Below are 17,773 nucleotides of genomic sequence, written 5' to 3' on the forward strand. Positions count from 1 at the left end.
CCTATTTCTGGGTAAATATTTTGCTTCCCAGAAATAAGGCTGATTTCTCTGGGCAGCAGGGAGCCATATGTGCAATGGATGGAGTTCTGCCAGAAACATCTCCCTGAGAGGAGACAGATCTTCCCAGGGGAATAGAGTGAACTCTTTAATCTAGGCCACCGCGTGAGCATTCACCAGGTGCAACAGAAGCATCGAGGCCAAGTGGAAAGAATATGGGTCTGGGAGTGAGAGGATCCGGCTTCTCATCCCACCTCTGCCACTGGCTTCCTGTGTGACTTTGGACTAGTCACTTAACCTCTCTGTGCCTCAGCTCTTGTCTGTAAAATGGGGATTAAATAGCTGGACTTCCTTTGACAGGGACCCCAGCTAGGGTAGGGATTGTGTCTGACCTGATTGTGAAATATCTACCCAGCGCTTAGTACAGTACTTGACACATAAGCTTGTTGTGGGCAGGGAACGTCTCCATTTATTGTTATACTGAATCTCCCAAGCAGTTAGTACAGCATTTTGTATGCAGTAACTGCTCAGTAAATGTGATTGAATGAATGAATAAAAAGCTCTCAATGAATACTGTTATTGTTATTGGATGCACTTTCTAATCTGGGTACTTGTTGTCCATATTAAAGAACAGACTTCTTTTGCCCATCAAGGAGCTTGTAGTTTTGTAGGAAAGATTAGGAAGGGATGGATACAGTCAATGCCTATAGAGCCAAGTGAACTAAGAGATCATAGGAATGCTCTTAATTGGGAAGAGTGGGTTAATGTCTATTAACAATGATTTGGGTATCTGTTAAGTTCTTACTGTGTGCCAAACACTGGAGTAGATACAAGATAATCATCATCATCATCAATCGTATTTATTGAGCGCTTACTATGTGCAGAGCACTGTACTAAGTGCTTGGGAAGTACAGATTGGCAACATATAGAGACAGTCCCTACCCAACAGTGGTCTCACAGTCTAAAAGGGGGAGACAGAGATGAGATGCAGCACCTGTTACCTAGGACTCACAGTCGAGGTAGAAAAGCAGATATCTTAACCCCCATTTTATAGATGAAGAAATTGAGGCCCACAAAACGTTAAGAGATTTGTCCTGGAAGAGACAATCTGCCATTAGCAGAGCTAGAATTAGAACCTGAGTCTCCTGATTCTCTGGTGATCATTTCACTAGGTCCCATTGCTCTACTGGTAAACTGGAGAGGGGGTAGAAAAATTTAGAAGACTTCTAGGATGAGGTGTTATTTGAGGTAGAATTTAAAGAAGAGGCATATTCTGATCATATCAACGAGAAGATGCTTTTTGAGTTGGACAAGCAAGCCATAGAGGTCCAATGCAGCAAGAAATGGGCTGAGAGTTCGAATGGTAAGATTGGGGATCAGAGGAATGGAGAAGGAAAGAGCCCCTCAAAGAGCAACCAAGAAGTCTTCAAAGCAGCAAAATGATTTTGTCTACATGGTTGTGAAGAGTGCGGTCTGCACAGTTATTACTCATTTAGTTCTTCATGAAGGAAGGAAAAGTGGGAAGCAGCCCCAATAATCCCTACCCCAAATTGGTTTAGGTTTCATCCCAGGCATAAGATTGAGAATAACCATCAATCAGTGATATTTATTAAGTGCTTACTGTATGCAGAGCACATTATCAAGTGCTTGGGAAAGTACAATACTTTATTGGTATACATTATTGGTAGGCATGATCCCTGACTGCAAGGCGCGTTCTGAGAAAGCTATGTGTGGGGATTATTGTAAAATCCTTCTATCACTCAATCAAGCACTAAATAAATACAATTGATTGATTGAAAGAAGGTGCTTACAATGACACCCAATCCTATATTTTTCAGAAATCAACTCATATCCACCAGGGTGAATACCAACTTGGGCCAGCCTAATAGATTGAAATAATTTAATTCATTTTAACACTAGATTAACCTCAATCGGGGAGAGACGATAGTAAAATGAATATGGACAGAGAGGTGTCGTGGATTTGCTTACAAAACTGTTACATATTCCTTAGCTTGTGGCTTTCATTAGCAAATGGGAAATTTTTTCCCAGTGGAGTATCACCATTTCCATGTTTTAATCCGATCAAGAGTGGAAGACATAGATGTCGTGACTTCCTCCAGGGACACGACTTTATAATGCAAAGATGAATCCAGGGTGAACTATTGATCCTTGAAGAGTTGTTTGAATCTGGAAAGTCTATTGTTGAATGGAGAGTATTTTAACTAAGCACTTGGGAAAGGTCAATAGAGATATTAGACACTAGAGATATTAGATATTCCTTCCCTCAAGAATTTTACAATCTAATTGCAAGAGACAGAAACTAAAGTAAATCACAGGTAGGGAAAGCAACAGAGTATTGTGGGCAGGGAACGTCGTCACTTTATTGCTGTATTGTACTTTGCAAGTGCTTAGTACAGTGCTCTGACCACAGTAAATGCTCAATAAATATTATTGAATGAATGAATATAATTCTGTCTACGTAAATGCTGTGGGAAAGTCCCTAAGGACTTGGAGGGTCTTGGAGGACTCAAAGGCAAAGGTGGCAGAATAGGGAGGGAAATTGGGTGAGGAGATGAGAGATTAGTTGAGGAAGGCTTCCTAGAGTGTATGATCTTGTTTTGTCTTATGCCGTCGAGTCGTTTCCAACCCATAGAGACACAATGAACACATCTCTTCCAGAATGCCCCACTCTCCATCTGCAATCGTTCTGGTAGTTTATCCATGGAGTTTTATTGGTAAAAACATAGAGGTGGTTTACCATTGCCTCTTCCCCGGTGGTAAACTTGAGTCTCCGTCCTCGACTCTCTCCCATGCCACTGCTGCCCAGCATAGGTGAGTTTTGACTTGTAGCAGATTGCCTTCCACTCGTTAGCCACTGGCCAAGCTAAGAATGGAATGGATAGGCCTCTGCCTGACTCTCCTTCCCGTAGCCAAAACTGGTAGAGTACTGGAAATTCTCCAGGTGCGACCCTGAGTGGGAGAGAGATGATTTTAGTAGGGCTTTAAAGAGTTGCGGTCTGCCAGATGTGAAGGGGGAGGGAGTTCAGAAGGAGGGAGGGCATAAGGAAGAGAGAGAGAGACAGTGAAGATTTGGCATTAGAGGAACAAAGTGTGCGGGACAGGATGAGGATAAGTACTTTCCCCTGGAATTTGGGGAGATTAATCAAGTACGATGGGTGGCGGTTTTCCAGTTCAAAATAAAATTAAAACAAGAGGGAAAGTAAGCCCAATAAAGGCAAGTATTTGGTAGTTGTGTTATGGATTTTTGCAGATTCTCAGCACCACAGGAAAGAGCTTATCTAAGATTGTCTATGTCAGTGCGTCAACTGGACAGAACTATGTGGTGCGTAAGCATTCTCATTTCCCCCGCCCCCCCACCACCCTGGCTACAACATGGTAAGAAAATGCTCAACATCTGTAAACTGGGAGGAAGTTTGCGGCACTTCGTCATTAAGAAATGAGGTTCATAGTCAGGATTCCGAAGAAATATTCTAATCCTAACAAACCCCTGGAAGGCCTTTGGTTTGCAGACCCTCAGATATATAGATCTGTGGAAAATTGTTCGAAGGTCATTTGATCGAATGTGGAGCCATCAGCGTCTTGTTGAAAGTACAAAACAGCTGCTCACCAGACGGGCTGTTCTTATCCAGAGTTTCCTAGCGGGCATGGACAGCTGGGACGCTTCCAGGATCTCCTGGTCCAAATGCACTGAGTGGGAGGGTTAGCTGACGTGATTCGGCATCTCCCTTGAGCTTTCCATTCCAGCCTCTGGGGGAACGTTGAGGAAGCAACACAATCCAGGGGAGTCGGTTGGATCATAATAATAATAATGTTGTTATTTGTTAAGCGCTTACTATGTGCAAAACACTGTTCTGAGCACTGGGGGGATACAAGGTGATCAGGTTGTCCCACGTGGGGTTCACAGTCCATTTTACAGATGAGGTAACTGAGACACAGAGAAGTGAAGTGACTTGCCCAAAGGCACACAGCTAAGTGGCGGAGCTGGAATTAGAACTCATGACCTCTGACGCCCCAACCCGGGCTCTTCCCACTGTGCCATGCTGCTTCTTCGAGGCAGGAACACAGAGGCTCTATGTGGTCCAAGTGACTGGAGTATATCAACCAGCGCATTGCTGTTGCCTCTTGGGGGTTTTAGAAGAAGGCAGGTATGAGGAGATGGGGATTAAGGAGTGGAAGTGAATACTGGCTTCCTTTATTCATCCCTCCTCCCAGCTCCCTAGCACTTATGCACATATCTATAATGTATTTATTTATATTCATGTCTGTCTCCCCTTGTAGACTGCTCATCATGGGCAGGGAATGTCTGTTTAATGTTATATTGTACTCTTCCAAGCACTTCCTACAGTGCTCCGCACACAGTAAGCGTTCAATAAAATCAATTGACTGACTGTAGTAGTTCTTGTTAAGCTTCCCTCCCCACAGCCCCAGCTGAGTCTGCGAAGCATTGATTTTGGAGCCAATTTGGTTTGGAAAGGCCAGTTTCTTCCAGACTGGCCAACTTGGGATAGTACCCCCTTAAAGTGTGGTATCTGGAGAGATTGTCCCAAGTCATTGTGTGGGAGCGATGACCTTGTTAGCCAGGCTGGATGACATGAATCAGCCAACAGCAACTGAGGAAATTAGGGTTCTACCTTGTTAGTTTCAACTCTCAGTTCCCTATGAACTCTTTCCTGAAGGGTGGGATCTTTGTTTGCCCCATAAACTGCCTTTCTTCTCACCACACCACCCTAGTTATAGGCTCCCCCAGACCAGACTTGGTCTCTTCAAGGTACCTTAACCTCACTCTTCTGGGTCTGTGGAATAAATGTCCTGCCATGGTTATCGAGTTTCCTGCCTCTGCTATGTTTTGCAGTCCTAGGATAAACATTTACCAATTGTTATATATTCAGGATATTAATAATCATATCAGTTAAACACTTACTATGTGCCAAGCACTGGGGTAGATACATTACAGTCAGATCACTCACAGTCCCTGGATCACGTGAGGCTCCCATTCTAAGCAGGAGGGAGAACAGATATTTAATCTCCATTTCGCAGATGAGGAAACCGAAAGGTGGGTTGAGATGTTCAATGGCCTGCCCAGGGTTACACATTAGGCCGGTGGCAGAACTGGGATTATACCCCAATCTCCGGTCTCTCAGGCCCATGTTCTTTTTATCACTAGGCCATTCAGTTCCTATCATTTAAAATACTGCTAGGATTTAAAACAATTTGGGAATTATTTTAAGTGAAATGCAAGTGCAACCCATTTTTCCGTGGCTCTGAATCCACTGAAAACTTTTTATTTGCTCAACAAGATCAGTTAACTTAATGGGAGTCCTGGTGAAATTGCCTTCATTCCCCTGGAGAGTTCAAAAGTGTACATTTCCATTAATCTCAGTAGGTACCAGGCACCCCATTTATCAGGAAGAACTCTTATCACCGCCCAGGAGAAATTTCACAACCTTCAGAGTTGAGCAGGCAACCGACCAAGGCCGTTGGGTCTGGTTGGAGATTGGAGGGGCAGGTTCCATCTTGATTCCTGTGGGCTGAGTGGACTTAGTCTCTTGGGAATCTCTGAAGCTTCAGTTCTCAAAGCCAGGAGAGAGAAGCCAAGATCCAGGGTTTGCTCAAAGTTCCAGCAGTTGGCTCCGCTGAGTGCTCTTTTGCTGAGGCCAAAGCGAAACACATCTTAGGAAATACAGAGGGAGCTCTAAATGTGCTATTTTAACTTTTCCCTCAAATTAAATCCTCTTCCCTCAGTCATAAATGCTGATATTAATGACTCCAAAACCCAGAGCAGCAAATTCTACATTCTGAATGGTTCTTTCAGTTCATCTCTTCTCTTTATGCTTTCTACTTTGGCGGGTGATCAGAAAAGTGAGACATCTCGATCAATCTATCGGTGGTAATTATTGCATCCGTACTGTATGCAGAACACTATACTATGTTCTTGGGAGAGTGCAATGCAATAGACACGATCCCTGCCCAAAAAGAGCTTACAGTTGAATAGTTACCTAGTTCTAGACTGTGAGCCCACTGTTGGGTAGGGACTGTCTCTATATGTTGCCAACTTGTACTTCCCAAGCGCTTAGTACAGTGCTCTGCACACAGTAAGTGCTCAATAAATACGATTGATTGATAACGTCTATAGATTTTGTTGTCAAACCACCAGGATATGTGTCAAAGTGTTTGTAGAGCACTGTATTGTACCCTCTCAAGTGCTTAGTACGTGCTCTGCACAAAAACGCTCAATAAATACCAGCAATTGATACAAAAATGAAATCAGCCTTTTTGTTCTTGGGTTTACCTTTTCCAGTTTAATGAATCAATAAATGGTATTTATTGAGCACTTACTGTGTGCAGAGGACTGTGCTAAGCACTTGGGGGAGAGTACAGTATAAGAGTTGGTAGAAATGTTGCCTGCCCAGAAAGATCTTGCACGATAAAGTACTTCTCCATCACCGAGATGCTCCACAGTTTGGCTGCCTCAGTAGAATGGTGGTGGGCGGAGGCAAGGGGAGGGAGACTATGAGCTCATTTACTGCTCAGGCGTCCCCAAACAACAACCTTAAGTGGTCCCACTTTCTGTCTCTGAGGGATTGTGATGTCACTGAATTGTGCAAACCTCTTCCACTTCCTAAAACATAATGTTTTGTTTTCAAAGAGGCACTAAGAACACACATGTTGGCTTTGAGAGTGTGCCAGGGGTTAGACAGGGAGGGTGATGAAGTGGGGTGAAGGAGGAAGGGGTGAGTTCCTTAAAAAAAGAAGGTGAGGGTTTAGAGCACAGTCTTCTGTGGTTAAGGACAATGTGAGCCTATTCCTCCTGCTCCAGGCTGAGGAGTCAGTGTTATGGCAACAGTTTTAGCCTTTTACCTTCCAGAAAAAAAAACTTTGATCAATATCATTAATGATGATGATGATAATGTTTTTTATAAAGTGCTTGCACTTTGCTAGGCATTGGGGTAGATATAAAATAATCAGTTTGGGCACAGACCCTGCCCCAACTGAGGCTCACAATCTAAGACTCATTTAATCGTATTTATGGAGCGCTTACTGTTTGCAGAGCACTGTACTAAGCGCTTGGGAAGTACAAGTTGGCAACATATAGAGACGGTCCCTACCCAACAGCGGGCTCACAGTCTAGAAGAGGGAGGTAGAGCAGGGTTTTTTTTTGCTCTGTATTTTATAGAAGAGGAAACTGAGGTACAGGGTGATCAGGTGATTTCCCTGGGCCCCCCAGCAGGCAAGTGGCAGAGCCAGGATTAGAACCTAGAATTCCTGACTGCCAGTCTCCTGAATATTCTATGGCTATCCCAAAATAACCACTGGCTTCAACTGTACAGATTTCAGGTGATCCAGCATCAGAGCCATTTGCCTACCTACGACCTTGGGCAAGTCATTTAACTTCTCTAGGCCTAGGTTTCCTTATCTCTAAAATGGGGATTTTAATACCTGTTCTCCTTCTTCCTTAGACTGTGAGCCCCATGTGAGGCAGGAATTGTGTCCAACCTGATTAGCTTGTGTTTTCCTCAGCGTTTTAGTACAATGTTTGGCACTTGCAAGCGTTTAACAAATACCACTCTTCTTCTTCTTATTATTAATTATTATTATTATTATGCATGTGAAGTCTTAGTTTTACAGAGGTCACCGACTGCTAGTGTAGACCTAGTTTTAGGACAATGACGATGTCCTTGCCTGCAAGGGAAGAACATGAAGAAAAACAAACTTCTGGTCCATGTAAAGTTCAAGCCAGATTCCTTTCAAGGGATTTGTGATTTCAGGCTTACCTAACCCACTAGGGGTTTTATGACCTCAGTTTAATTTGTTTCTTTCTCTTCACCCACTCAGGCTCACCAACCAAAGTAAATCTTATCAGCCCTCCCACTTGATGAAAAGCTAGGAGCTTGCCAAATGAAAAGAGAGCCAGTAGAAAGACCCACAGATAGCGCTGTTCTATTGCAGTGCCGTGGATCTGCCCTAGGGAGCAGGGGTCCGGGAAGACCTCAGGTCACAGCAGTTACGTTTTCACTTTTCAGTTGTTATTTCAGTTCTTAAACATTTGATCTCATGTCATGGTGTCAGCCCCCAGGGGATCGAGGAGCCAGCTTCATTTCCCATCCAATACTGAAATGATGCTATGGATTCATTCAGTGTTAACCCTAGGCAAGGGGTGAATGGGAACAGCTTCACACATTTGGCCACTCTGAGGTGGAGAAAAAAAATCCCCCCTCCACTCCTTCCTTTATGAATGACATCATTACATTATTCTGCACGTATGTCACACTGACTATGTAATGCTTGGTTGATGGCCTGTGATATTGCTAACTGAAAAATACAGTGGTTTTTGAGCCAGAGAATAATATTTGTAAGTGCTCACTATGAACCAAGCATGTTGTAAAGTGCAGGATTAGGTGAAAGATAATCAGATCAGAAACCATCTCTATCCCACACGGGGTTCATGGTCTGAGATGTAGCTTAAAGTGAGGGCTACTGCTTCTCCTTCTGGTAATGTGTTCCTATACTTAACTGCCACTAGACTGAGCTCTGGAACTCACTAAGTGCTAAGCAAATGCTATTGTTCTTCTAAATGTACATAAATAGTAATAATTTTGGTATTGGTTAAGCACTTACTATGTGCGAGGCATTGTATTTAGCACTGGAAGCTCACTGACAATAGGCCTAAAGAAGATCTAAATAAGCCCGAAGAGCAATACCCTGCACAATGCTTGGCACATAATAAACACGAGAATTGCACATTTTAAATATTATTTTATCAAACTGTACGTCTTTCGTGAAGTAATGTCATCCATCTTTGATAGAACATTGAGCTGGGAATAAAACAGATCCATTGCTGCCTATGGCCTCTCAAACAATTCCATCCATGCCCCTGCCAAGCTATAGGGACCCTGCTCTTCTTGGGGAATCCTGATTCTAATCCATCCAAGGAATGAGTTTCTGTTCTCACCTCAGCTGGAGGGATGAGGTTCTCCACACATCTTGGTGGTTCCTGCTCACTGGGCAGCTTCCCAGCTGGCTCTGACCCCTACTTTCTGACACCTCCCTTCTCCCCCAGCCCCAGAAAGCTGTTGAGCTGGGATGGGGGAGACCAGGGCCTGGGTTTCTGTCGCACCCCTTTTCTTTTCCTCCCGGGTCCATGAGGCCATTCAGGGGGAGCCCTCCACTTCCAGTAGTGCCAGCAGGAGATTCTGGGCAAGGAAGGGGTGGGGTAAGTTGGGGGTGTATCCTACCCAGCCTACCCAGCTAATGAGGGGGACAGGGGAGAGCAAAGAGAAGAGAGGGAGAGAAAAAAAATAGACAGGAAAAAAATAGACAGGGAACTGAGCTTACATCTGGTTGTTTCCTCTGTCCTTTGCCAAACCTGGCCGCTCCCAGCCGTCCCACGCGTGGGAGCCCACGGTGAGTGATTGTCCCCCGGCACAGCTGCTGAACTCCCTGTCCTCCCACCCCCGCAGCTCTTTCTTCCCTGCACATTGCCCACCCATAGGCACTATCAGCATGACCAGTTTCAGATGTCATAGGGGCTGCTCTTGGGGTTGAGGGCAGAGAGGTGGTGCGTGGTCTTTGTCCCTACTCTTCTTTACTGGCCCTTGAGAGATCACACCTACGCTGCCCACTGTTGGGCAGGGACTGTCTCTATATGTTGCTAATTTGTGCTTCCCAAGCGCTTAGTACAGTGCTCTGCACATAGTAAGCGCTCAATAAATACGATTGATTGATTGATTGATTGATTGACTGTCTCTATATGTTGCCAATTTGTACTTCCCAAGCGCTTAGTACAGTGCTCTGCACACAGTAAGCGCTCAATAAATACGATTGATGATGATGCTGTCTGGGGAGGTGTGGCTCCTCCTCAGCTTCTTTCCAGTGCAAAGGAGCAAGAAAGTCAAGCTACTTCCAGCATAGCATTTGACTGTGGCATCTCCCTCATGGTGCCATATAATAATAATAATAATAATAATGGCATTTATTAAGCGCTTACTATGTGCAAAGCACTGTTCTACGCACTGGGGAGGTTACAAGGTGATCAAGTTGTCCCAAAAGGGGCTCACAGTCTTAATCCTCATTTTACAGATGAGGTAACTGAGGCACAGACAAGTTAAATGACTTGTCCGAAGTCACACAGCTGACAATTGGCAGTCGGGATTTGAACCCATGACCTCTGATTCCAAAGCCTGGGCTCTTTCCACTGAGCCATGTTGCTTCTCTAATCCATGATGGGGCCTAACCTCAGGACTGCTTTTGATGCCTAGAAGAGCCATAAGCAACTTACAGGACGTAGTTTCCCAACATCTGCTTAGAACATAGACCCATAGCACTGAAGTGGAGCTCATTGCAATTCAGTTTCACATTGATTATCTTTTATCTACCCCAGTATTGAATACGGTGCCCAAGACGTAAGCACTTAACAGATATAAGGCAAATGAGAAGATTGGACAGAGAGTGCAACGAGAATGGATGAGAGTGGGAAGCTCCAGCAGTTGCTGTGGTGTGAATAGAAGTGGGGTGACTCTAAGGTGGCTGAACATAAGACATTAAAAGAAGCACGGAAGCAAAATCTGGGGGAGCAAAGCCCAGTTTACCACTATGCTCCAGTGAAGACTGGATGGCTTGTTCAGAATATAGACTTTGGGGGCTAATTGAGAACACACAAAGTAGAATGGAAAACTGGAAACAGGCACCTTGAAAACAGCTGCAATTGAAGAATGGGATTATCTTGTCAGTCACATGGCTTGCTCAAAGGGTGAGCATCACCAGCTAAGCTGCCGTTGAAGATGGAGGATGTGGAATACGGGTATGGAAAATGGGGTATATGATTGGGCAGCAGAGTTTGAAAAGCAGGCAGGGTACTCTGGGTTTGGAAGACAGTGCAGGAGTTCAGGACCCTTTAGTTCATTTTTCTTCCGAAACGTCAAATGGTTTTCCCAAGGCCAGCCTGAAAGGTCAGTTGTGAAAGGTGAAACCTTGAATTGTGAAAGGTGAACTGTACTTTCCAAGTGCTTAATACGGTGCTCTATGCACAGTAAACACTCAATAAATACAACTGAATGAATGAATGAATCAATCAGTGGTATTTATTGAGTGCTTACTGCATGCACAACACTAAGGCTTGGGAGAGTCCAGTAGAGTTGGCAAATCCAGAAAAAGTGTTTTCCTAATTCTCGGCAATCAGGGTCCTCCTGGATCAGAATCGAGTGTTTGGTCACACCCAAGTACCTTCTGGCATGAGCTGCTGCCAGCATAACGTGGACCAGTCTTGAGCAAAAAGGCCTCGGCCTCTCTGTCTGTTCTTGGATTTGTGTCTACGGCCCCCAAGGAGCACTTTAAATGGATGGCATAAGTAGAGCCGCCACGGCGGGACATGGCTCTGACGTGGTTGGGAGCCTTAATCAGCAATGCAGAGGGTTGGGCCTGGCCCTCAGCCCAGCCAGTGCGAAGCTAACATGAGGGTCAGTAATTTGTCCCACGATGATAATACGTTGCCATGCCAGTTACTTCTTATAACTCTAGTATAACTCCCTGCTCCTCTGGGAACACATTCATCGTCTGTGGGCAGTATGATGATCACTTTCAGATGTTCACGTGGACATCACAAAGACCGGGAGGGTGAACATATACTCAAGGGATCCACATTTCTGGGGACCAGCTCAAGGTGGGCATGGGTGAGGACCTCCTCTCCTTCCCCTCAATCCTCTCCACCCCTTTCCCTACAATGTTTTGATTACCTATCCTGGCTCCCCTGAGAGGAAGGAGTGTTTCCTTCTACCCACACCCCCTTTCCATTTGCCTTCTCTGGCAAAGCAGATATTAGATGCTTGTGTCCTGACATGCCATTTGAAGTCAATTCATAACTGAAGGTCAGCTATCCAGTCCATGGACTTCATCTTGGGACCCCTTTTGTAAGTTGTTACCAAGCTGGGACCCTCCCAGGCTCACTCTAAATGGTGCTGAGCCATTATCTGGAAAATTCAGCCTATATAGACACAGAGTGTTGATAACTGGAGGTCCCAAACCCTCTCTTTTCATGAGGGACCGATTTTTATTCCCCTGAACTCCCTAAAGCATGATGTCATATCTGACCAGAGGGAGACCTCCTCAGTGATATCATTCACAACTTTCAGTTCTGTGATAATGTGGGGATGATTGATGCATTTAATAAATGGAGGACATAATACTCAAGGCATTTATTAAACACCTACTGCACACTAAGCACTAGAAAAGTTCAAGGGCATAATAATAAGTACGGCATATGTACTAACCACTGGGGTAGATGCAAGTATATTGGGTTGAACACAGACTCTGTCCCATTTGGGGCTTACAGTCTCAATCCCCGTTTTACAGATGAGGTAACTGAGGCACAGAGAAGTGAAGTGGCTTGCCCAAGGTCACGTAGCAAACAAGTGGTGATCTGTACATAAGTGCTGTGAGGGTGGGGTGAAGCTCAGGTTTTTAAAGGGTAGAGATCAAAGTGCATATGTGATGCAGAAGGGAGAGGGAGTAGTGGTAATGAGGGCTTAGTCAGGGAAGGCTTCCTGGGGGAGATGTGATTGTGCTAAGACTTTGGAGGAGGGGAAAGTGGTGATCTGCCATATATGAAGGGCCTGGGGGCATTCCGGACCAGTGGAATGGGGAGGGCGAGAGGTCGGTGGCGAGATAGATGAGATTGAATTATAGTGATCAGGTAGACATTAGAGGAGTGAAATGTGTGGGATGGGTTGTAGTAGGGAATTCATTCATTCAATCACATTTATTGAGCACTTACTGTGTGAAGAGCACTGTACTAAACACTTGGAAAGTACAATTCAGCAATAGAGACTATCCCTGCCCACATTGGGCTTACAGTCTAGAAGGGAGGAGACAGACATCAAAACAAGTAAACAGGCATCAATGTAAATAAATAGAATTATAGGTATATACACACCAAAACAAGTAAACGGGCATCGATATAAATTAATAGAATTGTAGATATGTACATATATACACGAGTGCTGTGGGGCGGGGAGAGGGGGATAGAGCAAAGGGAGCGAGTCAGGACAATGGGGAGAGGAGGGGGAGCTGAGGAAAATGGGGGCTTAGTCTAGGAAGGCCTCTCTCTATATATGTATCTATCCTGTATATATGTATATATGATTGTACATATTTATTACTCTATTTATTTTACTTGTACGTATCTATTCTATTTATTTTATTTTGTTAATATGTTTGGTTTTGTTCTCTGTCTCCCCCTTCTAGACTGTGAGCCCACTGTTGGGTAGGGACCGTCTCTATACGTTGCCAACTTGTACTTCCCAAGCGCTTAGTACAGTGCTCTGCACACAGTAAACGCTCAATAAATACGACTGATTGCTTGATTGAGGAGGTGAGCCTTTAGTAGATCTTTGAAGTGGGGGGAGTGTGATTGGTGGATTTGAGGAGTTGTCGAGGTGAGGTAGGAGAGGGAGAGTTGATGGAGTGCTTTAAAGCCAACTTCCTTCTTTCACTAGTCCTTTCTCTATTTGAGTGCAATGGGCCTGCGATTATCTGATACAAGGTTTTTTCTAGATTCACAGTACTTTAGCATGAAATGGAATGTTCTCCTGGGTTAGGCCCAGCTATAATGTTGCCTTTTTACCTTGGGGCTTAAACAAACTCTTTTGGAGCCGCTTCACTTTAATCTTGGTGTTTTTTGTTGTTGTTGTTTTGTTTTGGGTTTTTATTTGGTGAGGACCAGCCTAATATTCACACCACTCTTGATTTGTTTAATTTCGTGGTATTGAAGTCAGAGGTGACTCTCAGGTATTGTGTCTGTGTTCATGAACAGAACCACTAGGAAATCATTACTGAAGTTGTTAAAGCTAGTTTGCCGTACATTTTTTTAACGGTATGTATTAAGCATTTACTCTGTGCCAAGTACATTTCTAAGTAGTGAGGTGAATGAAATATAATTCAGACTTTCCCTCTCTGATCTAGGTTTCTAGAATTTAGGAAAAATTTGCCCTATGGATAATCAATCAATTGATCAACCAATCAATCACTCATATTCATTGACCACTTACTGTGTGCTAAGCACTTGGGAGAGTACAACACAACAATATAACAGACACATTCCCTGTCCAGTTAGAATCTGTAGTCAGCTTTTGCTAGCTAAGCAAATTTATATTTCTTTTTACGTGACAGTTTTAGGTTCTTAATATACTTAAAACGTTTAGGGGTGTGCTGAAAGTCATAAGGAAACTAAGTTTTTGCTATTTCTTCCTTTTGCTGGCAGTATCAGACAATTGAAGGTTTCACCTCCTAATTTCAATGCTATTGATTTTAGAACAGGAATTGATATTGTTTTATGGTGACTTTTCATCAGCATTTCACCATTTGAATGAATCAGGAAAACATTGTGACAGTGTGATATTGTCTGGATTTTGAGGTTTGAATGACTGCAGTGGCAATTTGTCTTTCTAGAGCTATCTTTAAGAGTCTTATTCAAGCGGATGGGCCTTGAACAAGAGGTGATACAGTGGAGGTTTCAGTTGTGGAGATGATACATCCTGCATTTTGAAGCGGCTGAAACTCGTAGCCAAATCAGATGATTTAGGAATATTTCAGCCTGACACCCTTCGAAAATGATCCAAGCAATATATTGAGCTGTTCTCTGGTGTCACAGAAATCATCTTCCCTGGAAACATCACACTGGAATTGGAGGGTTTTCCTTCTGGTTTAACATTCTGCAGAGAACTCAGGGGACAGCTGATCATAGGATTCTGAAAAAGTAACATTTTTTATTGGTTCGGCGAAATCAAGGAGAGAGCAGTCCATCACAAATTCAAAGCCGGATCAGCTGTGAGGGAGGTCACAGGCTAAATTATACATGGAAGGCATCAGTCATTAATAGCTGTGCTTTCGGTCTCCCTGGGCCTTTGAAACTCATTTTTCTTTAAAACGGCAATGCATCATTTTGCGTGTTCCTTACTTGGTGGCTTGATGAGCTTTTGATTTATGGGTGCCATTAATGGAGATTAAGAGACAGGAAACATTAATGGAAGCAGTCTTGGATCTGCATGTACATGACTCAGACTTAACTTCACTGGAGCCTTCATCCTGCTGAATTCAAGAAGGTGGGGTGCCTCACTGACTAATTTTCTCTGTTACCATCATGACTGATGTTGCTCTGGTGTGATGAAAGACTAAATACAGTATGGCCTAGTAGGTAGAGCAAGGAACTGTGGGCCAGATGAACCTGGATTCTAATCCTGGCTCTGCCACTTATTTGACTTTGGACAAGCCCCTCGACTTCTCTGTGCCTCATTTACCTCATCTGTAAAATGGAGATTAAGATGGTGAGCCCCATGTGGGACAGGGACTGTGTCCGACCTGATTAGCTTATCTACCCCAATCCTCAGTACAGTACCTGGAACGTAATTAGTGCTTAAATACCACAATTATTATTATTATTATTATATCATGGTCAGTTTTCCTGGATTTCTGCTAGACTAGCAATTCAAATTAACTTTTTTCCTAATTCTCTGTGACACCTCCACATTGTATAAAATGCCATTGTATCTGAAAATGGTTACATTTGCACTCCTGTTTCCATTTTCTGATTATTCATTAGAATAATTGAGGATTTCAAGGACACACGACTTTCAAGAGAAAACTTGAGGGCCAGCAGCTGGATTGTGCAATTGCTTCAAGTTTATTTTTCTCCTCTGAGGTACTATGGCTAGTAATAATAATCATGCCATGTGTTTAGGATTTAGTATGTGCCAAGCATTGTTCTAAACCCTGAAGTAGATCCAAGATGGGTCAGACACAGTCCCTGTCCATAATAGTGCTCACAGTCTTGTAGGAGGGAGAGCAGGTATTGAATCTCTATTTTGCAGGTGAGGAAATTGAGGCACAGAGAAGGTAAGTGATTTGTCCAAGGTCATTTTCAGCATCATCATCATCATCAATCGTATTTATTGAGCGCTTACTATGTGCAGAGCACTGTACTAAGCGCTTGGGAAGTACAAATTGGCAACAAATAGAGACAGTCCCTACCCAACAGTGGGCTCACAGTCTAAAAGACTGTAAAAGACTCAGCAGGGAAGTGGAGGAGCCAGGATTGGAATCCAGGTCCTGGAACACTCAGATCCATGGTTCTTTTATTCCCTAAACCTGGTGTTCAGGTATTTTAGGTGGGGCTGAGGGAGGTGGACTCTCTTTTGCCCAGATAGAGGAACAACAGGATTGCCCTTCACAGTTGCGGTTGGGCTGTCTCACAATTGAGGTTGTTCAGAGGTTCTGGAGTCCTGATGGAGGGAAGGCAATTATAAATATTAGCCAATAAAGATGTCAATTGTTTAGGCGATCCTAAGCTCACCACTTGTGGCAGAACAGAACACAATCTGTTTCATGCATTAAAGTGTCTGTTCCCAAGGCACCTAGTTCATTTGTTTATAACACAGAGCACATCTGTAGGATTCTACTGGCCCCCGGATAGCATGACTTCATCAGGATTAGTGGATCCAAGCCAAATGGCCTCTCTTGTTTTGCAGTGTTCTTGGGACTCTCTTTCTTTTCAAATCAGTTCATTCAGCTCTCCCAAGCAGCATATTATCATGCTCCGGTTCTTCGAAGTGTCGTGGTAAATGTTGTTGGTATTTAATCCGACCGACAACTTTCGACTAAATCTGCACCTGCCACAGAGATATCAGAGTCAAGGGGGTCTAATAGCCGACCCAGTCCATAACTTGGATATCATTGATCTCTCCGTGGTTTGCTTTTTTTTTTCCCCTTAATTTTCCATTTTCTAAAATTAGCCATTTTTGGTCAGTTCCTATCATTGCAAATTATAAACGATTCTTTCTTGGAAACATTTCTTTGGGAGTGTGAAGCTGCTTGATTATGTTAAAATGATTGGCCATGTCAGGACTGTAGACACTATTAAAAATAAGCATTTCCATAGCAATGTACACACGATTATTTCATAAGGACCAGAAGTGTGGTTTGGGGTCTGGGAACAGAGTTGGATATCACAAACCTATTTGGAAGTGTACATACCATAGGATTTTTCAGCAGAGAATGCCATTAGTGAGAGGACACCAGGAGGGTATCTTTGGCTTACCTTTTTAAATGACGATAAAGAAGACTGAAAAAGACATTTTAGTCAGCAGAGAAAATGGGATGGCTGAGCCTATGGAGGGGTCCCAGCCTGTCCCAATCAGAGAGGTCTTCCTTTGGGTATTTTGGGGATCGATTTTTATCTTCTTTTGGTCAGCAGCTTTGCTCATCCCCACCGCATTAGGGAATGAACAACACTTCTGTGCTGGGCTTCCCCTGAAAAAAAATCTTTAGTTCCCTTAGAGGAACAAACAAGCAAGTAGAACTGTTCATAGGCTTGAGTTGGTTGTTGCCAGTGAGCTAGATTGCTAACAATGATAATAATAATAGTTGTGGTATCAGCGCTTAGAATAGTGCTTGGCACATAGAAAGTGCTTAACAAGTACCATTATTATTACTTACTATGTGCCAGACTCTGTACTAAGCACTTGGTTAGACAGAAGATAATTGGGTTGGACACAGTCCCTGCCCCACATCAGGCTCACCGTCTTACTCTCCATTTTACAGATGAGGTAACTGAGGCACAGGGAAGTGAAGTGACTTGTCCAAGTTCACACAAGCTGGGATTAGAACCCAGGCCCTCCTGACTCCCATGCCCGTGTTGTGTCGCCTAGGCCACACTGCTTCTGTGGTAGCAATAGCAGTCTTAAATAAGTGCCTAGAGTTTACACAGCAC

At 43.7% G+C, this 17,773-nt stretch overlaps 1 protein-coding gene and 1 non-coding gene across 2 annotated transcripts in view; one reads left to right on the forward strand and one right to left on the reverse strand.

The window, feature by feature from the left end:
* The window catches only part of ADGRD1 (adhesion G protein-coupled receptor D1), a 398,243-nt gene that overhangs the window by 146,479 nt on the left and 233,991 nt on the right, over positions 1–17,773 (forward strand). The gene's annotated exons all lie outside the window — the stretch shown is intronic.
* On the reverse strand, positions 2,840–2,977 carry LOC119943014. The gene has a single exon (XR_005455501.1). It is a non-coding gene; the product is annotated as a small nucleolar RNA SNORA7 (small nucleolar RNA).

The sequence above is a fragment of the Tachyglossus aculeatus genome, chromosome 21 (assembly GCF_015852505.1).
Source record: "Tachyglossus aculeatus isolate mTacAcu1 chromosome 21, mTacAcu1.pri, whole genome shotgun sequence".
Lineage (NCBI taxonomy): Eukaryota > Metazoa > Chordata > Mammalia > Monotremata > Tachyglossidae > Tachyglossus > Tachyglossus aculeatus.